Source organism: Hevea brasiliensis, chromosome 2, assembly GCF_030052815.1.
Source record: "Hevea brasiliensis isolate MT/VB/25A 57/8 chromosome 2, ASM3005281v1, whole genome shotgun sequence".
NCBI lineage: Eukaryota > Viridiplantae > Streptophyta > Magnoliopsida > Malpighiales > Euphorbiaceae > Hevea > Hevea brasiliensis.
Window position 1 is genome coordinate 84,368,653 of NC_079494.1, and position 20,823 is coordinate 84,389,475.

Sequence of the window (20,823 nt, forward strand, 5' to 3'; positions counted from 1 at the left end):
CTACGCGTTACAAAAGCAACGCGCTAAGCAATTTTGCTTAGTGGTGCCAAATGTAAAGAAATATGCACTAAAATAAGGTAAATAAAGTGTTTACAAATTTTTGGTGGTGCTGTATGTCAGTAGACTGGATTTAGCTATTTGAATTTAATTGAACTTGAATTACTGCCCGTGTAGCATATATACTGACCAGACTGGATAAACGGATATACTGGCACTGGGTACTTAGTACCTCGGGCCATCACACCATCGGTCACAAAGTGTCTCTCGGTGTGCAAATAGCGTGGCTAAAAAGCCATATAGTCAATCTGGCGATAAGCCAAAAATAAATATACAATATGTATAGCCGTAGGCTATTAAAATCACAGTGCGGCACAATAGGCCATAAAAACACAGTATGGCATAAAGCCATTTACAGAACAGCTGTCAGAATCCTATTGGCATGCTAACCTATCCATACTAGTCAACTAGGTAAACTAGGGCACATTATAAATTAATTGTTTAATTCTTCAATCTTTGGAGTTTACTAATTATTGTATAATTCACAAGTCAATGCATATGTTGACCTTTTTAGGTAATATGGACAAGTTGTTTCTAGCATCAATATGTCACAATTTATATCTCAATATGCTGCCAATATAGTGCAATTTACCATTTTTACAAGTTGGCATTCATTGCCAAAATGCTTCAAGCATCATTGTATACAAAATGTCAAATTCTCAATTTTTGTGTGCTAGATTGGTCTACCTTAAAGTCCTATTTCCTTTGGTTTTTAGCTTCTAGTCAAAGAAGCAAAATTGTAGCTCTATGTCTTATTGCACGCGGGGCAAAATTTCAGGTCATTCCGAGTTGTGTAGACCAAGATATGGTCAATTTGCTAAAGCTGGACAGATTGCACTTTTAGTGCACAATTTTGTCAAATTTTAGGTCACTTTTGGTTCGGCAGTTTTTGTGCCCGAACTTGTACAAGCCATTTGACTTAGTTCTGGTCATTTCTGGGCTTTCTTGTCTTCATAAGACTTGTAGATATAGGTCTTTACTATTTACGGTCAAAATTTCAGGTCAATTGGACCTGTTTTGAATGAGTTATGGCCTAAACACTAACTGCTGCCCAAATGGTCAGTTTTCAGGCCTCAAATGCACTAATCCGGATTTGGTCACTTTCTAAGGTCAGTTTCTAGGCAGAATTTTGGCAACCTTTCTACATGAAAGTTGGCCTATTTGGTGTCTAGTTTCACCCCATATTGGCCTCATACCAATTGGGTTCATAGTTTGGCACTTATGGCCTCATTTAGGTGCTGCCTTTAATACACAACCTGCACAAAGCTCATACACTTCCAATTTAATGTTCCTCATCCTCCTCATTACTACAATATTCAATCAACAACACTTCTATACATATATTGTACACAATTGCAGCAAAAATTCTGGGCAGAATACTCAAGTCCACAAGGCACACAATACACCATTAAACTTCAATATTTACATCCACCCAAATTCAACATACTTCAATGTTAATATTACACATATACTTCAACATATTCATACTTCAATATCATTTACACTTGCTGCCCACAAATTGACATTAACATATATCATTAATAACCATATATTCACACACAAATTCATGCTATTAGGGGCTGCCAAACAAGGCAGTTTGCTCAAGGCTTCAAGGTTCAATTTCACACCTTAAATCTAAACACTACATGTACATATTTGTGCACAAACTTACTCTAACTTTCATTTGAATCAATCAACCTTCATTTTAATTCATTAGAAGTAAAAATAACTCAAGCTCAATAAGGGTTCATGGCTGCCAAAAATGGACAAGTCCATTTGTCACTATTTCTTTTATTTCTCTTCACCAAAACACTTACCTCAACCTAAACACAAGCTTTACCAAATCAAGGGAGGGATTTTGGACACTTACAACTTTTGATGCTTATCAAAACTTTACCAAATCTGGTTTTTCTTGTTGCCAATATCTTCCCCAAGGTAAGTAGGCAAGCTTTAATGAAGGAAAGAAGTGGAAAGGATGGATTGATCATGCACCCATGGAGATTGCATGTGGGGTGGCCATGGTGATTTCCATGGTGGAATTCATTACGGCAAAGTAAAATGGGCTGATGAAGAAGATGATGGTGAGTGCTATCTGCTGTCCCAAGGCTGTGATAAGGGTCCCAATATCCAAGTTAGTGGAGCACTAACTTGGATTTTAATGTTAATTATTCAAAGTTTCATAAATTGGATTTTATCCCCCATTTCTTTCACTATTCTTATAATGTATCACAATTTAATTTTTTCATGACATTTTCTTAGTGTAATATCATTTATTTTTAATGGAATTGAGGACAAAAGGCAACACTATGTGTCAAATGACCAAAATACCCCACTTCGGTTTATATTCCTGATTTTTCGGTAATACCGATTTTTGTCTGTTTCTCTATTTTTCATTTTTCTTTGTACTAATTTATTAATTTTTCTTTGATATTTCTAGTGTCAATTACATTTCAATAAATCTTTATTTATGTCTCAAAATTATATTCAGAGGGTTTCCCGCGGTCCTGGGGTCGGCAATGGCCTTCCCAAAGGTCACCACCCATCGTGGTGCCATTCGTTTAACTTAGCATCATTTTCTCTCTTTCATTTTTGTTTGATTTTTCTTGTATTTTCTTTTTATTTATTTCATCATTATATGTCTGTTCACTATCATCGAAGTGTAGTTCCAGACATACTGACTTGCCTGGACTGTTATTTGACTACTGGAGCAATTGAACGTACAGAACACGTGCAATGGGGATGTTACAAGCCTGATGAGGATCAACCGTTGTAGGTGGTGGGTGAGGTACTGGTAAGTTAGGCTTTGAGGCAGGTTTATTATGGGACATTTCCCTCATTAGTCTCATGAGCTCTGAGACCTGGTCTTTCAGCTCGGACACTTGTCCTTGTAGGTTCTAGACTTGTTCCTGGTCTTCCATTAGCCTTCTTGTTCGTGATCTTGTTAAGTACACTCATCTTGGTTGAACTGCGTGTCTGGTCAGGCTTGCTTTGTTTGAAGCAATATTGATTTTCTGTAAAAAGCTAAAAAAGTTTTTAATGAATTTTGAATTTCGTAAAAAATTAAAGGTCCTGGTTCGGACAAAGGATACAGTGGCATTTGGGAGCCAAAATGAAATTTGCAGAAGAATAATTGCATCAATTTTATCATTGCATCGTTCGATAGTCCAAGTGTGAATGATTGGATTGCATGCACATCAATGATACCTGTCCATATGGCGCATCCAATTTTTCGCATAACCCTAGCGAGGGGGTTCCTACGAGAGTTATACTATTCATTCACGATTTTGCTAAACAGTGGCCCAAAGTTGTTCCATTAATTGAATAGTTCATACATGGCATTCTTTACATTGGTCTAGGCTAAAGAAGGTTTTTTATAATGTAATGACACTTCCTGAGATATTCATACAGCCTTTCTTCTTGTTTGGAAGGGTTGAATATTTTCAGGGCATATTCGGATTCAGGTAAGAGTTATTGTTTCCCTTGTGCTATCATTCTCTCCAGCTGGTTAACATTTTCTTTCAGCTCTTGATAGAGAGCGGCGTGTCTTTCTTTTTCCTTTCTTTCTTTAGCACATTCCTTCAGAATATCGTTGATAAGCTGTGCCTGTTCTTTCAGTTCAAGCTTCTTCTTTTTGCTTTCTTGTTTATACTCTTCTATGAGTATATCCTGATATTTCATTTTCTCCTGAAGCTTGCCATTCTGTATTTCTTCTTCTTTCATTTTAGCTTGGAGAGAGCTCTCTTCCCTTTCCCATCGTATTTCTTGCTCTTCAAACCCTGTCTTTTCAGTCTTTGCCTCTTCCCTGAGCCTTCTTACTTTTCTTTTGAGGATCTGCTGTTGGTCCTCTAACTGTTTTATTTGCTCTTGTAATTGCGAGTTTTCGGTGTTTGCCTTTTGTAGGGAGTCGGCCAAGTGAGCGCTAGCTTCTTCTGAAAGGATGTCTTGACGGAGGTCGCTGCCTTCGAATTTGGTTGGATCCGCAGTTTAGTGTCCTTGATCCCTGCCAGCCCTCCATTTAAGATAATTGCCCATGACACTCGGACCTTTAAGCGACCTTTCCACCATAGTGATATTTTCCCAGGATCTGTGAGCTATTTTCAATTCTTCCTCATTATTGAGCTCATGGTAAAAATGACCTCGGTGGTATTCTTCTATATTGATTCCAGACTGGGTTGAGCCGAACTGCCTCATTACTAATGCTGGAGTGTAACTTGTGTATTCGGTCACTCCAATTAGGGATACTGATTGATTACCCCCGTGCTGACCAAAAATGTGTTGACCCGACGTCCATAATTTCCTCTAATAGTAGTCATGGCTGTTGAAGCTCAGAATCCGTTCTCGCCACTGCGACTCATCCTTAGGGCTGATTACTAATCTGGTCATCTTTTCGATGAGAGGCTGGTCAAGGTACCAAGTTAACCCTTTTGTCTCTACGGGACACATGTGACTGATGATCCAAAGGTGCAACAATTGAGGACAGCACTTAATGGATCCCTTGCCTTGTTGTCTGCAGTAAGTAAGGGTTAATAAAGTCTCCGCAAGAATTGCCGGTACTGGATTGATCTTCTATTTTTCTATCGCCCAGAATATCTCCGCAACGCTGCAGGTTATGATTCTCGAAGGCCCAGGGAACAAGATCAGGTCATAAATCTCTAAGGCGAGTGCCAATGAAGCTTGCTCCAACTGTTCATCTTGGATGTATTAATCCAACCATTTCTTGAGATAAGTCCAATACCATCCATGGGTGTTTCCTTTGATGGTTTCTCTCACCTTTGCTTCTTTCAGGGGAATCCCCAACATATGTGCGAACCGTTTTCAGGTCTGCCTATGCTCAAGGTGTAAGTAGATCCGATTCTGCACCGCATAAGGAATTTCTAGCAATGCCTGATATTCCTCCATAATGGGGGTCGTATCGATGTCATTGAAGGAGAACACCCCATACTTGGGATTCCAAACTGATAGCATGGCCTTTAATGCCGAAACTTGGACTTTGACTCATATCAAGGTCGTAATCGTCCCATATTTTTCCACAAATTGTGCCTTGACGGGATCGGGAAGCGACCTCCAACCATTAGATAGACCCTCGAGACCGGTCATCTTAACCTCGACTTTACTTAGGTCCAATGGAGGCAACAGGCTAGTATCTGCCCTGGTGACATCACTTTGCGGGAAAATGAACTATGAGGAGGTTCGGACCATGGTTTAGCATTCTATTCTGGTCTAAGAAATTATTCTGCCGACTGACTCGAGGATGCCATAAAAACACAGTATGGCATAAAGCCATTTACAGAACAGCTGTCAGAATCCTATTGGCATGCTAACCTATCCATACTAGTCAACTAGGCAAACTAGGGCACATTATAAATTAATTGTTTAATTCTTCAATCTTTGGAGTTTACTAACTATTGTATAATTCACAAGTCAATGCATATGTTGACCTTTTTATGTAATATGGACAAGTTGTTTCTAGCATCAATATGTCACAATTTATATCTCAATATGCTGCCAATATAGTGCAATTTACCATTTTTACAAGTTGGCATTCATTGCCAAAATGATTCAAGCATCATTGTATACAAAATGTCAAATTCTCAATTTTTGTGTGCTAGATTGGTCTACCTTAAAGTCCTATTTCCTTTGGTTTTTAGCTTCTAGTCAAACAAGCAAAATTGTAGCTCTATGTCTTATTGCACGCGGGGCAAAATTTCAGGTCATTTCGAGTTGTGTAGACCAAGATATGGTCAATTTGCTAAAGCTGGACAGATTGCACTTTTAGTGCACAATTTTGTCAAATTTTAGGTCACTTTTGGTTCGGCAGTTTTTGTGCCCGAACTTGTACAAGCCATTTGTACCAAGTTAACCCTTTTGTCTCTACGGGACACATGTGACTGATGATCCAAAGGTGCAACAATTGAGGACAACACTTAATGGATCCCTTGCCTTGTTGTTTGCAGTAAGTAAGGGTTAATAAAGTCTCCGCAAGAATTGCCGGTACTGGATTGATCTTCTGTTTTTCTATCGCCCAGAATATCTTCGCAACGCTGCAGGTTATGATTCTCGAAGGCCTAGGGAACAAGATCAGGCCATAAATCCCTAAGGCGAGTGCCAATGAAGCTTGCTCCCACTGTTCATCTTGGATGTATTGATCCAACCATTTCTTGAGATAAGTCCAATACCATCCATGGGTGTTTCCTTTGATGGTTTCTCTCACCTTTGCTTCTTTCGGGGGAATCCCCAACATATGTGCGAACCGTTTTCAGGTCTGCCTATGCTCAAGGTGTAAGTAGATCCGATTCTGCACCGCATAAGGAATTTCTAGCAATGCCTGATATTCCTCCATAATGGGGGTCGTATTGATGTCATTGAAGGAGAACACCCCATACTTGGGATTCCAAACTGATAGCATGGCCTTTAATGCCGAAACTTGGACTTTGACTCATATCAAGGTCGCAATCGTCCCATATTTTTCCTCAAATTGTGCCTTGACGGGATCGGGAAGCGACCTCCAACCATTAGATAGACCCTCGAGACCAGTCATCTTAACCTCGACTTTACTTAGGTCCAATGGAGGCAACAGGCTAATATCTGCCCTGGTGACATCACTTTGCGGGAAAATGTACTATGAGGAGGTTCGGACCATGGTTTAGCATTCTGTTCTGGTCTAAGAAATTATTCTGCCGACTAACTCGAGGATGCCATGTTAAAAATGATGCTTATCCTTTTACAGACCTTAATTTGGTGATGCCTGTAGGAAAAACTTATTAGTAGGGTAAATTTGGGTAATTTTGAATTATACTGTTGGCAAAGTGACACCTACACATTTATCAAAGTAGGAAAGTGTGTAGGTCTTCCTAACAGTATGATCCAAGATTACCCTTAAAAACAAGAACATGAGAAAACACAAACAGAATAGGGTAAGAGCAAGTATGTCCCTTTTGTCCTAAAATAGGGAGAGTCCTGGTACCGGATAGGTGCTACCTAATTGGATGGTTCTATCTTATGAGGTAGTTTGCTACGGCTTCCAGCTATTGTGATAGTTTAGCTCAAGGTCAAACTTTTTAAAAGCCACGGGTTCCCAGATTGCCCATACTGCAAACAGTAGAGCCCCATTCTATCACCATTATACTAACGGGAGAATTCCACGGGTATCACAGTAAATAGAACAAGTTTCAACCTGAGCAGGAGCCTTCACGGATACTAGCGAGGTAAAACCCACGGGTACCGCTACATGACTCCCTCCTATTTTCCTAAAAGGGATAAGAAAAGCCCGGGTATAGGGCTGAAGTGTGTGAAGGGACACCTTTACCTCTTCCCAATATGGGGGAGTTTTTCTTTTTTTTTTAGACGAAGAGTGCTATGATAAGATAATCAAGACAAGCAAAATGGTTAGCAAAAATAATAATAATTAATATATGAAATTTTGTAAATTCGACCCACCTAACTATGGTTTGAGCATAAAATTAAATCTACTTTTGGACCTCTAAACTGAGGTTAAGGTGAAGCTTCGTATGCTCCCCAATGAAGTCGCCAAGCTGTAGCAAGGTATTTTGCGGTCGCCTGGCGAACACTCACCGAAGTGGGAAAGAGTGAGGAGTCGCCACTTTAATTTCGAGGGAAATTAAAGAAACCATTTATGAAAACAAACTAACATAAAACCACTTCGAAAGTAGAGATTCTAGGTTCGGGCTCCGTATACGGGTGGGGAAGGTGTTAGGCACCCCGCCTCGTCCCTCTATGAGGGTCATCAGATTTAACATTGTGCTCTTTATAAATTAAAATCGATAGCTAGGAGGGTTAGGCTAGAATGAAGATGTTAATCCCTTTGACAAAAGAGAATATTTAATTTTTCACTAGTTTTCGGGTTACCCAGATACATAAGTAAATGAGACGACCTTAGTGAATTGATATTGTGTTGCAGTTTTCGTTTATGGGATTTACTTTGCATGCTTATTGAAATTTGATTTTGAGAATCGGATAAGAACTCTCCTCCGTTCTCTGTACATTTAGTAAAATTTAATTTGAAAACCGGATAAGAACTCTCCTCCAATCTCTGTATATTTATTTAGTTTGATTTGAGAATCGGATAAAAACTCTCCTCCAATTTCTTTTTATCATTTAAAATTTGGATTGAGAATCGGATAAGAACTCTCCTCCGATCTCTTTTTAATGTTTAAAATTTGAATTGAGAGTCGGATAAGAATTCTCCTCCGATCTCTCTTTAATATTTAAAATTTGGATTGAGGATCGGATAAGAACTCTCCTCCGATCTCTTTAAATGATTATTAAAAATCTTTGATTGAGGACCGGATAAGAACTCTCCTCCGATCTCCTATTTGGTTTGGATGGGGATCAGATAAGAAATCTCCCCCCAACCTCTCGAAATTTAATTTCGATCGTATCGCGCAAGGACCTTAGGCTAAGGGTTATGGCATCCGAAGATACTAGGAACTCAGATTAGGCTTCTTTTAACTCGTTGGTACCTTGTGACTAGATAAGGGATACCGGACTGAATTTTACCAATCTCCTATGTGATCGGCTTACCAGTACCTTTCGACAAGCAACATTTGCTCTATTCCATTTGCTAGTCTGAAATTCAGTTTTACTCCGACTCTCCACTTTACCCATTCATCTTCTCGAGCTAGTCAAGTGGTCTTCATAATTCTCTGATTTATTATCCGAACGTTTATTTAAAAATTCTTATGTTAAGATACTGCTACCCATCATTTTATCAAACTACCTATGCGTTACTCATAACTAGAACACCTACATTAGGAAATAATAAAAGATCAAGAACAAATAAATAACATGAACTGATATATCAAAGATAAACTAGAGAATAACCACCCACGTGGGACCTTCTAACATAAGACAAACTTTAAAGAAAATTACAAACGTAAAAAAAATAAAAAAAAATAAAAAATAAAGATGAACACTGGATATGGCAACGGTTCAGACACTCACCTGCAGGAAGTTGAACCTATTGAACTAACTATGAAGTCGCGAATGTTGCAAAGTTACGGGCTAATAGTCTGGGGACTAATGCTTGCCTTGAAATGATAAATGCCTAGTTAGCATGTAATCGAGCCGGAATGATAATGAATGAGATTGAGCTCAGAAAATAAAAGTGGATATAAAGGTGATGAAAACATAACTGGAACTTAAGAAAGGGCATCGCAGAGCAATGAACAAATTGAAAATCAAGAGTTCCAGTGTCCAACACTTCTTCAAAGAAAATACTTTAGAAAACTGATTTCTAAAGTCTTTCCAGCTTAAAAATAGCAGAGTAGCAAAACTGAATCAATTTTCAGAGCCTTTCCACTATAATCACCACCTTTTTTTTCTTCGTCCTCCCTTCAACAGTTTTCATGCAGGTATTTATAGGGAATAGGTGCTTCCAATGAAGGGTCAGGATTCTCTTTGAGGGAGACGAAAGGTCTGGATTTTAAAGGACATGATCTGACACTTGAGAATTGAAGAGAATCAAAATAAATGGCTGAGATCCTATACGAAATATTTGTCCTTTCTCTTTTCTAATCTGACGGTTCATAATCTTCTTACCAAGGAAGATCTAAGGTCCGGGAATAAAAGGCGCCGGTCTTATTGTCTTCTCTTTGATCCAAGCGCTCTGAGCTTGTCCTTACAAGTAAGATCAATGGCAGAGATCGGAATGTACAGAACTATCATGACATACTCTGGCACTTGTCAGTAATGTGGGCGATTCTGCAGATGAGGCGTGCAGTGGAGATTTGATCTCATCTGTAATGCTTTAACTACCTCGGCTCTGATTATAACGACAGTTATTGGAAGTTGTCTTATTCTCTTTGCTTTCCGATCTCCCATTCCTTCCGACCTTTCCAATATGCTCTTTTTTCGATATTTCATGCCGGGCCCCCTCTTCCGATCTCTCCCACTCCGGTCTTCTCCTTCATCTGGTCCGGTTTAGTCAAAGCATTTATTCCTTCCATTTCTGAGGCATTCGCTTCGTTTTCTGCTAGCAATAAATGCTCAGACCTTCTCTATATATATACCTCCCACAGGAAACCCCTCCGCATTTGATTTTCTCCTCTTTCCTTCTCACTTTTCCTGTTCTAGCCGCTCCGGCAACAATCCCGGCCATGATAGCTGCTTTTGACCTTTTTCCAGCTGTTCACCTTGTTTATCAACTGAAAATTGATGACCCCAGTTATTAGAAAATCACTATGGCCACCTCTGATGACAGTGAGAGAACTGGACTAATTTATCGACCCAAATAAAAAATATCGATTGTGTTGACCTCGAATCGGTCGACCGATGTAATCGGCGAACCGATTTCGAGCGAGAAGACTGCTAATTTCCCTCCGATCTTTAGTGACTGCCCTTCAAAGTTCATTTGGCTTCTCACCACATTGGTGAAGGAGTGGAAGCGTGAAAAACACAAGTTTATACCATTGAATTCAAAAATTTTCACCTAGGGTCACATGCATCATGCAAGATTTATTTTTATCTACTTGATTTCAATGATAAACAACATATTAAAACTATTTTAATATGTTTTTGGATATGTATTTGCCATTTAAGATTTTAAAATTAATTAGATTAATTTTAGAACCCTAGATTAAATCAAGAACGATTACACTAACCTCTTGATGCAATCGCAACAGATTCTGCGCCTTTGAGATTCGTCTTCAGGACACTAGATGTTGTCCCTCTAGCTTGTCCACACCAAGAACACCTATGGCAGCCCTTGAACAGCTTATAAAGCTCTTTCTATTAATTAGAAATTAAAGTTCTACCTTTTAAGAGATTAGAGATGTAAACAGGACACTAGAAACAATTTCTAGCGTTCTTAATTCAAGAGATTGATGGCTAATCTCTTTGAATTGATGAGAGATGAAGAAGAATAGATGAAAAGCCTCAAAGTGGCGTGAAAAAGGAGAAGAGTGGCTGCTGGTTACTTTTTCTTTTCATAACAACACTTAAATAGCTAGGTTAACACATTAAACCCTTGCCACATGTCACCCTTTGATTAGCTCTAGGTTTAAGTGACCCAATCACATTGTGCCAAGTGTCAAACCTATATTTAATCTTGATTTTAATCATCTTACATGATTAAAAAACATTTGGCAAGCTTATGTGTAATCCCATGTGTCACCATCTCATGGTGCCACGTGTCACACTGTGAAATGACCAAAATGCCCCTGTGTCTTAATTTTGAGTTCTCAACCCAAAATAATTATTTTTCCTCTTCTAATCAATTTATATCAAATATAAATTAATTAATTAATCTCTATTAATTAATTTCTCATTAATTAAATTCATATTTAAACACTTTAAATATAAATTTAACTTATACTATACATCCAATAATCTAGATTTAGTTTCAAGTCATGCTAGGGACTTTGCAATTTAATTGCAAACCAAACCTATTTAATTAATCAATTAAACACTTTAATTAATTAATTAAATCATATTTAAATAGGTGATAACTTGTGTATGTGTGTGACTTACTAGGCTCATCACTAATTGGCAATGAGACATGATATCAACTCTTAATATCATCAGAGCTTTTTCTTACCATAAATGATTTCTCTAAATCATTTTATGTACCTCATAGACCATGGTTAACACCTAGCATAGCATGCCATGGCCACCCAATTAGTAATAAGGTTTACCTTAAATGAACCTATAATCATATGTTACCATGCACTAGAATCTCTCTGTTACAAAATCCCAACTCAAGCTGGAGTCATGGTTTATGTCAAACTCCATTTGCTATGAATATTATGTTCTCTTTTAATTCCAGTTTTTGATTAAAAAGGTTTTCTCATCAGAAACTCTTTTCTGAATAAATCTATCTGTCTTGGCCAGGAACTTGAAACATCAAGAACAATTAAATGAACATAGGATTTTATCTCTATTTACTTAGAGGAACAGATTCCATCTTGATCAACACCTACCTCCATATATAACTAGTAGGAGCCAACACATGCCCATATACCCATACATAGTACAAGTATGAAAGCAGTATCAAACTCAAACTACCTATATACAAGATAACTGTGCTATCTCAGGTCTAAAGATTATATGCACTGATATGATTTATGACAAAACATTGACAAGAGTAAACTCCATGTGCTTGTCATAAGTGTCACTGGTTCGGCCTACTTATCATTTATAAGTGCCTATCATGTTTGTTATATGGCATGAGACTCACCATTCTATCTTATTTATATCTCATATAAATAACTTGGGAATAAACATGAAAATAATCTTTCTGGATAAGTCATGTCCTTATTATGAAGTATCCTCGATTGTGAACCTATTTATGATACTTTGTGCTAGAAATATTGTCACTCATATTCTTAAGAATAATATTTCTAACAAAATATCAATGGACCTTTTCTATTGCACATAAATATATTATGTAAACGGAAAAGTAGAAATGCCTTTTATTAATAAAAATATGTACAGGATACATACTAAATGATATGCTCTAGGCCATACTACTAACAATCTCCCATTAGCACTAGAGCCATTCATTATAATATGTTAGACCTATCTTCTCAAGATGTCGGTCCAACTGAGTCTGTGGCATAGGCTTAGTGAATGGATCAGCTGGATTTTCAGCTGATGGTATTTTCTACATGGCTATATCGCCTTGCCCAACTATATCTCTGATAATGTGGTAGTGTCTTTCTATGTGTTTGGATTTTGGGTGAGACCTTAGTTCCTTAGCCTGTATGACTACTCTATTATTGTCACAGTGTAGTGGAACTGCTGACTCAATGGAAGGAACTACTGTAATTTCTATCACGAACTTCTTTATCCAAACAGCTTCCTTTGCAGCATCTGATGCAGCAATATACTCAACTTCTGTAGTGGAATCTGCAGTCGTGCTCTGTTTGGAACTCTTCCAACTGACTGCACCTCCATTACAAATGAACACATATCCAGAGGTAGACTTTCTATCATCGATATCTGATTGGAAATCAGAATCAGTATAACCATCCAATTGCCAGTCTCCACCTCCATAAATCAAGAATAAATCCTTAGTTCTTCTCAAGTACTTATGGATATTCTTGACAGCTATCCAGTGTTCCAAACCTGGATTGGATTGATACCTGCTAGTCAAACTAACAGCATATGTGATATCCGGCCTAGTACACAACATTGCATACATTAAACTTCCAATAGCCAAAGCATATGGAATCCTGGCCATCTTATCTCTTTCTTCAGGTGTCTTTGGAGACATCTCTTTAGAAAGATGGATACCACGTCTCACTGGTAACAATCCTCTCTTGGAATCAAGCATGTTAAACCTCTTTAACATCTTTTCCAAGTATAGACTTTGAGATAAACCAATTATTCTTTTCGCTCTATCTCTATAGATGCAAATCCCAAGAATATAGGTTACCTCCCCTAAGTCTTTCATGGAGAATGTATTTGACAACCATGCCTTTATAGTCGTCAACATACCTGTGTCATTACCCATCAACAGTATGTCATCCACATATAAGACAAGGAAAGTGATAGCATTGTCACTAACCTTCTTATATACACATGGCTCATCCTCATTTTTGATAAAACCAAAGGATTTAATGGCTTCATCAAAACGGATGTTCCAACTCCTCGAAGCTTATTTTAACCCATAAATGGATCTCTCTAGCTTGCATACCTTGGAACCATCTTGGGATTCAAATCCCCTAGGTTGTTCCATGAAAATATTTTCTTCAATGTATCCATTGAGAAAAGCTATTTTGACATCCATCTGCCAAATCTCATAATCATAGTATGCAGCTATTGCTAATAAAATCCTAATTGATTTAAGCATGGCAACAGGCGAGAAAGTCTCCTCATAGTCGATTCCTTGCCTTTGGCGAAACCCTTTCACTACTAGCCTTGCCTTATAGGTCTCTACCTTTCCATCAGAACCAATTTTCTTCTTGAAAGCCCATTTGTTCCCTATAGATACAATACCTTCAGGTGGGTCAACATGATCACAAACTTGATTCTTATACATGGAATCAATCTCGGATTTCATAGCATCAATCCATTTTGAAGAGTCTATATCTGATATAGCTTCTTCATAAGTAAGTGGATCATCTCCATGATCTACTTCTTCATGAGTAGACAACTCTTGTTCTTCTTCATGAAGGAAACCATATCTCACTGATGGGTGAGATACCCTGGTTGTTCTACGAGGAACAGTTGTAGATGTTTCATTAATGGGTATAGGTTAACTAGATGGATCTATATCCATTTGATCTATTGGTTGGTCAGAATTCTCCAATTCTAATTGTATTTGCCTTCCTTTGCCTCCTTCTTGAACAAACTGTTGTTCAAGAAATGTGGCATCTATACTTATCACAACCTTTTGTGAAGTAGGCAAATAAAAATAATATCCAAAACTATCTTTTGGATATCCAACAAATCGACCTTTCTCTGATCTGGTCTCCAATTTATCAGTGTTCAGCTTTTTGATATAAGCTTGGACAATCCCAAATCTTAACATGCTTAAGTCTTGGTTTTCTTCCATGCCATATCTCATAAGGTGTGGAAGAAACTAATTTTGATGGAATCCTATTCAGAATATACAAAGCTGATTGTAATGCAAATCCCCAAAAGAAAATTGGCATATCAGTATAGCTCATCATACTACGTACCATATCCAATAGGGTACGATTTCTCCTTTCAGATACACCATTCAGTTGTGCCATTCCTGGAGGAGTCAGCTGAGAAACAATGCCATGATCTCTCAAGTATTCATCAAATTCAGTACTCAAATATTCACCTCCACGATCTGATCGAAGAGCTTTAATACTCTTTCCTGTTTGATTTTCTACTTCAGATTTAAATTCTTTGAACTTTTCAAAAGATTCATGTTTGTACTTCATCAAATACAAATACCCAAACCTTGATTTATCATCAGTAAAGGTAATAAAATAATGAAAGCCCCCTCTAGCCATTTCCTTAAATGGACCACATACATCACTATGTATTAGCTCCAAAATATTTTCAGCTCTTAGCCCTTGTCCAACAAAGGGTGATCTAGTCATTTTGCCCTCAAGGCAAAATTCACAAGTTGGAGTAGGCTCAGAGCCCAATGAGGATAAAATCCCCATTTTCTCCAATTTTGTAATCCTATCTTCTGTAACATGACATAATCTTAAGTGCCAAATATATTTTGAACTTGAGTTGGTTTTCACCATGGCATTGCATTCATTTAGATTGCTATACTCTGGCCAGTGGAAACACTTTCTTACTGGCAATGGAAACACTTTCCTGCTGGCAATAGAGACACTTTCCTGTTGGCAGTGGAAACACTTTCCTTTGCCTTTGTCAGCTTTGGTCTTCCCTTTCTATTTAGCTATTTTATTGGAAGGACCAGGAATCTAAGGTTTCTTTTTCTTATTGCCCTTCTTCTTGTTGGACTTTCCAGCAGAAGAAGATGCAACCAAAACTACCTCTTTTCCTTTATTGCCTGGCATATCCTTTTGGGCAATAACTAGCATGTTGACTAAACCAGCTAAGGTGCATTCCTGTTTAGTCATATGGAAATTTGTCACAAAATTCCCAAAAGTCTCAGGAAGGGACTGAAGGATCAAATCTGTCTGTAGTTGGAAATCCATGTTGAAGTCAAGATGTTCCAACTGCTTAATCAGCCGAATCATCTTGTGGACATGATCCCCAACATTCTGTCCCTCAAACATCCTCATACGGAATAGCTATCTAGATATCTCATACCTAGCATTCCTGTTGTGCTCACCATACAACTCTTGTAGTTGAAGGAGGATCTCACTCGCACTCTGCATGTTCTCATGTTGCTTCTGCAACTCATTACTCATGGAAGTAAGCATGTAACACTTAGCTCTCATATCATGCTCCTTCCACTTGTCCAAAGTTTCCTGTTCCTCTTGTGTGGCCTCTGGAGGTAAGGGACCAGGAACATTTGAATCTAGAACATATCCTATATGTTCAAGGTTCAGGACAAGTTTCAAATTTCTTAGCCAATCGCATGATTAGGTCCTGTCAACCTATTGTGATCAAGTATGCTTGCAAGGATATTGGATGGTGGTGGTTGTTTTGTGCTCATTTTTATCAGAAAATTAACTACAGAAAATAACCAGATTAATTAGTAAATGTATCATGTAATTAACCAAAATGATTATGGTCTTTTAATCAAATCGGTCCTCCCACTAACTTAGCGAATCCTACACTTCCAAAGTAGAAAATGGAAATTCTAGTTCGATAGATTTCTAGTGGGTGATTGAATTCTTATAATTCTATTGATTCATCCTCAGGTACATCCATTATTGGAATTACAATAAACTATAAGTGAGCAACTCCTTGTCCATCACATCTCATGTGAGGTTCAATCCTTTACCTAGCCCCTAATGCTCAAAATCTCAGGTACATCCATTATTGACTTATCTTGCATTAGTTAAGTTGATCCCATTGAGCCAGTAATTATGCAAATAATTTTAATGTCCTCAGGTACATCCAATATTGGCCACTAAACCATTTACATATTTACAACATCTCATACTTAACAATTATTCTTAAGAAAATCTCTTAAATTAATTGCATCTTATGCAACTATTTAAAATTTCTTAAAATAATTGCCCCAATGGAGGGCCTATGTTATAATTACTTTAATTATAGCATTTCCAACTTAATCATTTGTTTGGAAGATTTTATGGTCATTCTAATTACTATTAAGGTCTCACTTTGCACATTATCCAATTAGCATGCATATATCATATAATAGCATACATTCCCATACATCTCATGCATTCATGGATAAGCAATAAATATGGTATGATCATGGACTTTCTAAGGAATTCAATTTTGAGCCACCAAGAATTGAATCAGGGCATTCCTAGGTATATTTCATTCATTCATTCATTTTACAAGAGTTGCTGAAGGAGTACATAATCAACACTTGATCTTGAATTCCTCCCACTGGTCCCACCAATGCTCTTGACCTCCTTGAACTTCTTGCAATCCAATATTACATGGTAATCCTTGGCATACCAAGGCGAATTTACAAGAACTTAAATAAATGAAATTACAATCCAAAAATTATTACAAACTTAATAATACATGCCCAAAATTAATTAATTTACAATCCCAAAGAAACATAAAAGAAATAAATCCAATCACATTGGTCTTTTATAGTCCATGATCATCCATCATGCATATCACTATTTAACAATTAAATAAAACATACATACTTAAATTAAATTGAATATCTCATATCCAACTTAAAAATCCAGATTTGAATATGATTCAAATAAATTTAAAATTTCAGATTTGAATCTCATTCAAACAAATTTAAATATTCAGATTTGAATCACATTCAAACAACTTTAAAAATTCATATTTGAATCACATTCAAACATTTTTTTAAAAAATCAGATTTGAATCACACTCAAACATTTTTTAAAAAATCAGATCTGAATTTTATTCAATCAATTTTAAAAAATCAGATTTAAATATGATTCAAACAACTTTAAAAATTCAGATTTGAATTACATTCAAACAACTTTTAAAATTCAGATTTGAATCAAAATCAAACAATTTTTAAAATTCTGATTTAATCATAATTTAATTGTGTGATTAAAAATCCTAATTAAACATTTTAATTAGTCATATGATGAACCTTTAATCATGCAACAATTACAGAATTTAATAACAACCATGCGCACCATGATCTTCCCAAGCCATGCGCACCATGTTGGAGTTCATCAAGCATGCCGCCACACCTCTTGATCCAACCAGCAATGGATCAATCATCTCATGATCAAATCACACAATTAAATCATATAATCAACAATCTAAATGGCAAATATAGTGGCTCTAATACCAATTGAAGGAGCGAAAGCGTGAAAAACACAAGTTTATACCATTGAATTCAAAAATTTTCACCTAGGGTCACACACATCATGCAAGATTTATTTTTATCTATTTGATTTCAATGATAAACAACATATTAAAACTCTTTTAATATGTTTTTGGATCTATATTTGCCATTTAAGATTTTAAAATTAATTAGATTAATTTTAGAACCCTAGATTAAATCAAGAACGATTACACTAACCTCTTGATGCACTGCAGTGTATCTGCGCCTTTGAGATTCGTCTTCACGACACCAGATGTTGTCCCTCTACCTTGTCCACACCAAGAACACCTATGGCAGCCCTTGAACAGTTTCTAAAGCTCTTTCTATTAATTAGAAATTCAAGTTCTGCCTTTTAAGAGATTAGAGATGTAAACAGAACACTATAAACAATTTTTAGCGTTCTTAATTCAAGAGATTGATGGCTAATCTCTTTGAATTGATGAGAGATGAAGAAGAATAGATGAAAAGCCTCGAAGTGGCGTGACAAAGGAAAAGAGTGGCTGCTGGCTGCTTTTTCTTTTCATAACAACACTTAAATAGCTAGGTTAACACATTAAACCCTTGCCACATGTCACCATTTGATTAGCTCTAGGTTTAAGTGACCAAATCACATTGTGCCAAGTGTCAAACCTATATTTAATCTTGATTTTAATCATCTTACATGATTAAAAAACATTTGGCAAGTTTATGTGTAATCCCATGTGTCACCATCTCATGGTGCCACGCGTCACACTGTGAAATTACCAAAATGCCCCTGTGTCTTAATTTTGAGTTCTCAACCCAAAATAATTATTTTTCTTCTTCTAATCAATTTATATCAAATATAAATTAATTAATTAATCTCTATTAATTAATTTCTCATTAATTAAATTCATATTTAAACACTTTAAATATAAATTTAACTTATACTATACATCCAATAATCTAGATTTGGTTTCAAGTCATGCTAGGGACTTTGCAATTTAATCGCAAACCAAACCTATTTAATTAATCAATTAAACACTTTAATTAATTAATTAAATCATATTTAAATAGGTGATAACTTGTGTATGTGTGTGACTTACTAGGCTCATCACTAATTGGCAATGAGACATGATATCAACTCTTAATATCATCATAACTCTTTCTTACCATAAATGATTTCTCTATATCATTTTATGAACCTCATAGACCATGGTTAACACCTAGCATAGCATGCCATGGCCACCTAATTAGTAATAAGGTTTACCTTAAATGAACCTATAATCATATGTTACCATGCACTAGAATCTCTCTGTTACAAAATCCCAACTCAAGCTGGAGTCATGGTTTATGTCAAACTCCATTTGCTATGAATATTATGTTCTCTTTTAATTCCAGTTCTTGATTAAAAGATTTTCTCATCGTAAACTCTTTTACGAATAAATCTATCTGTCTCCGCCAGAACTTGAAACATCAAGAACAATTAAATGAACATAGGATTTTATCTCTATTTACTTAGAGGAACAGATTCCATCTTGATCAACACCTACCTCCATATATAACTAGTAGGAGCCAACACATGCCCATATACCCATACATAGTACAAGTATGAATGCAGTATCAAACTCAAACTACCTATATACAAGATAACTGTATATCTCGTGTCTAAAGATTATATGCACTGATATGATTTATAACAAAACATTGATAAGAGTAAACTCCATGTGCTTGTCATAAGTGTCACTGGTTCGGCCTACTTATCATTTATAAGTGCCTATCATGTTTGTTATATGGCATGAGACTCACCATTCCATCTTATTTATATCTCATATAAATAACTTGGGAACAAACATGAATACAATCTTTCTGGAGAAGTCATGTCCTTATTATGAAGTATCCTCGATTGTGAACCTATTTATGATACTTTGTGCTAGAAATATTGTCACTCATATTCTTAACAACTTAAGAATAATATTTCTAACAAAATATCAATGGACCTTTTCTATTACACATAAATATATTATGTAAACGAAAAAGTAGAAATGCCTTTTATTAATAAAAATATGTACAAGATACATACTAAATGATATGCTCTAGGGCATACTGCTAACAATTGGGTGTTCCGACAGCGGCTCGGTTCTGAGCGATAACATTGATGACGATCTCTGTCATTCTCATGCGAGTCATAGTCTCCCCTTCTGAGCTGTACATCTATTTGATGTCGGCGGTCAGTCTCTTGATCAAACACATCTTTTGATTCAGCCATGAGACTAGGCTTTGACATAGGCCTTTACTAGATAGGTTATATAGCCGATTTCTAGAGATCGCCCAAATGATGTAATCTAACCTTTAATGTAATCCGATCTCTAGAGATCGCCCAAATGATGTAATATGACGTTTAATGTAATCCGATCTCTTGAGATCACCCAGATGATGTAATCTGGCCTTTTGAAAATAAAATTTTATTTTGACAATTATCATTTTATTATTGTTACATTGGTTATTTTCCAATCTCTGATGTGTTCATCTGATCCGATTCCTAACTGAATAGCCTTTAGCCGATCTGTAATTCCAAACAAACACCTTAATCTGCCGGTCTTTTAACCAGCCGATCACTCCTTATTCAATTATGGAATTTCCAGAATATTCATGAGACGTGTCAGAAAAAGCTGGCGAATCCCGCTAACCGATGTGCCGCTTGGGACACCGTGAGCATTAAATGCTCAGACGGGTATAAATAGGGGATGGATCCGCCAGTTGCTCCCTTATGTCATTTTCAGCCTCTCGCGAGCAATTCCAAAATCCTCTCATTTTTTTCAAGTTCTTCCGACACCGACACACTCCGATAAGGGTTTTGATCTTTCTTTTAGTTTAAATTTTCTCTTTTCTTTGAAAATGAGCGGCACCGAGGGTCAGAGAGCGAC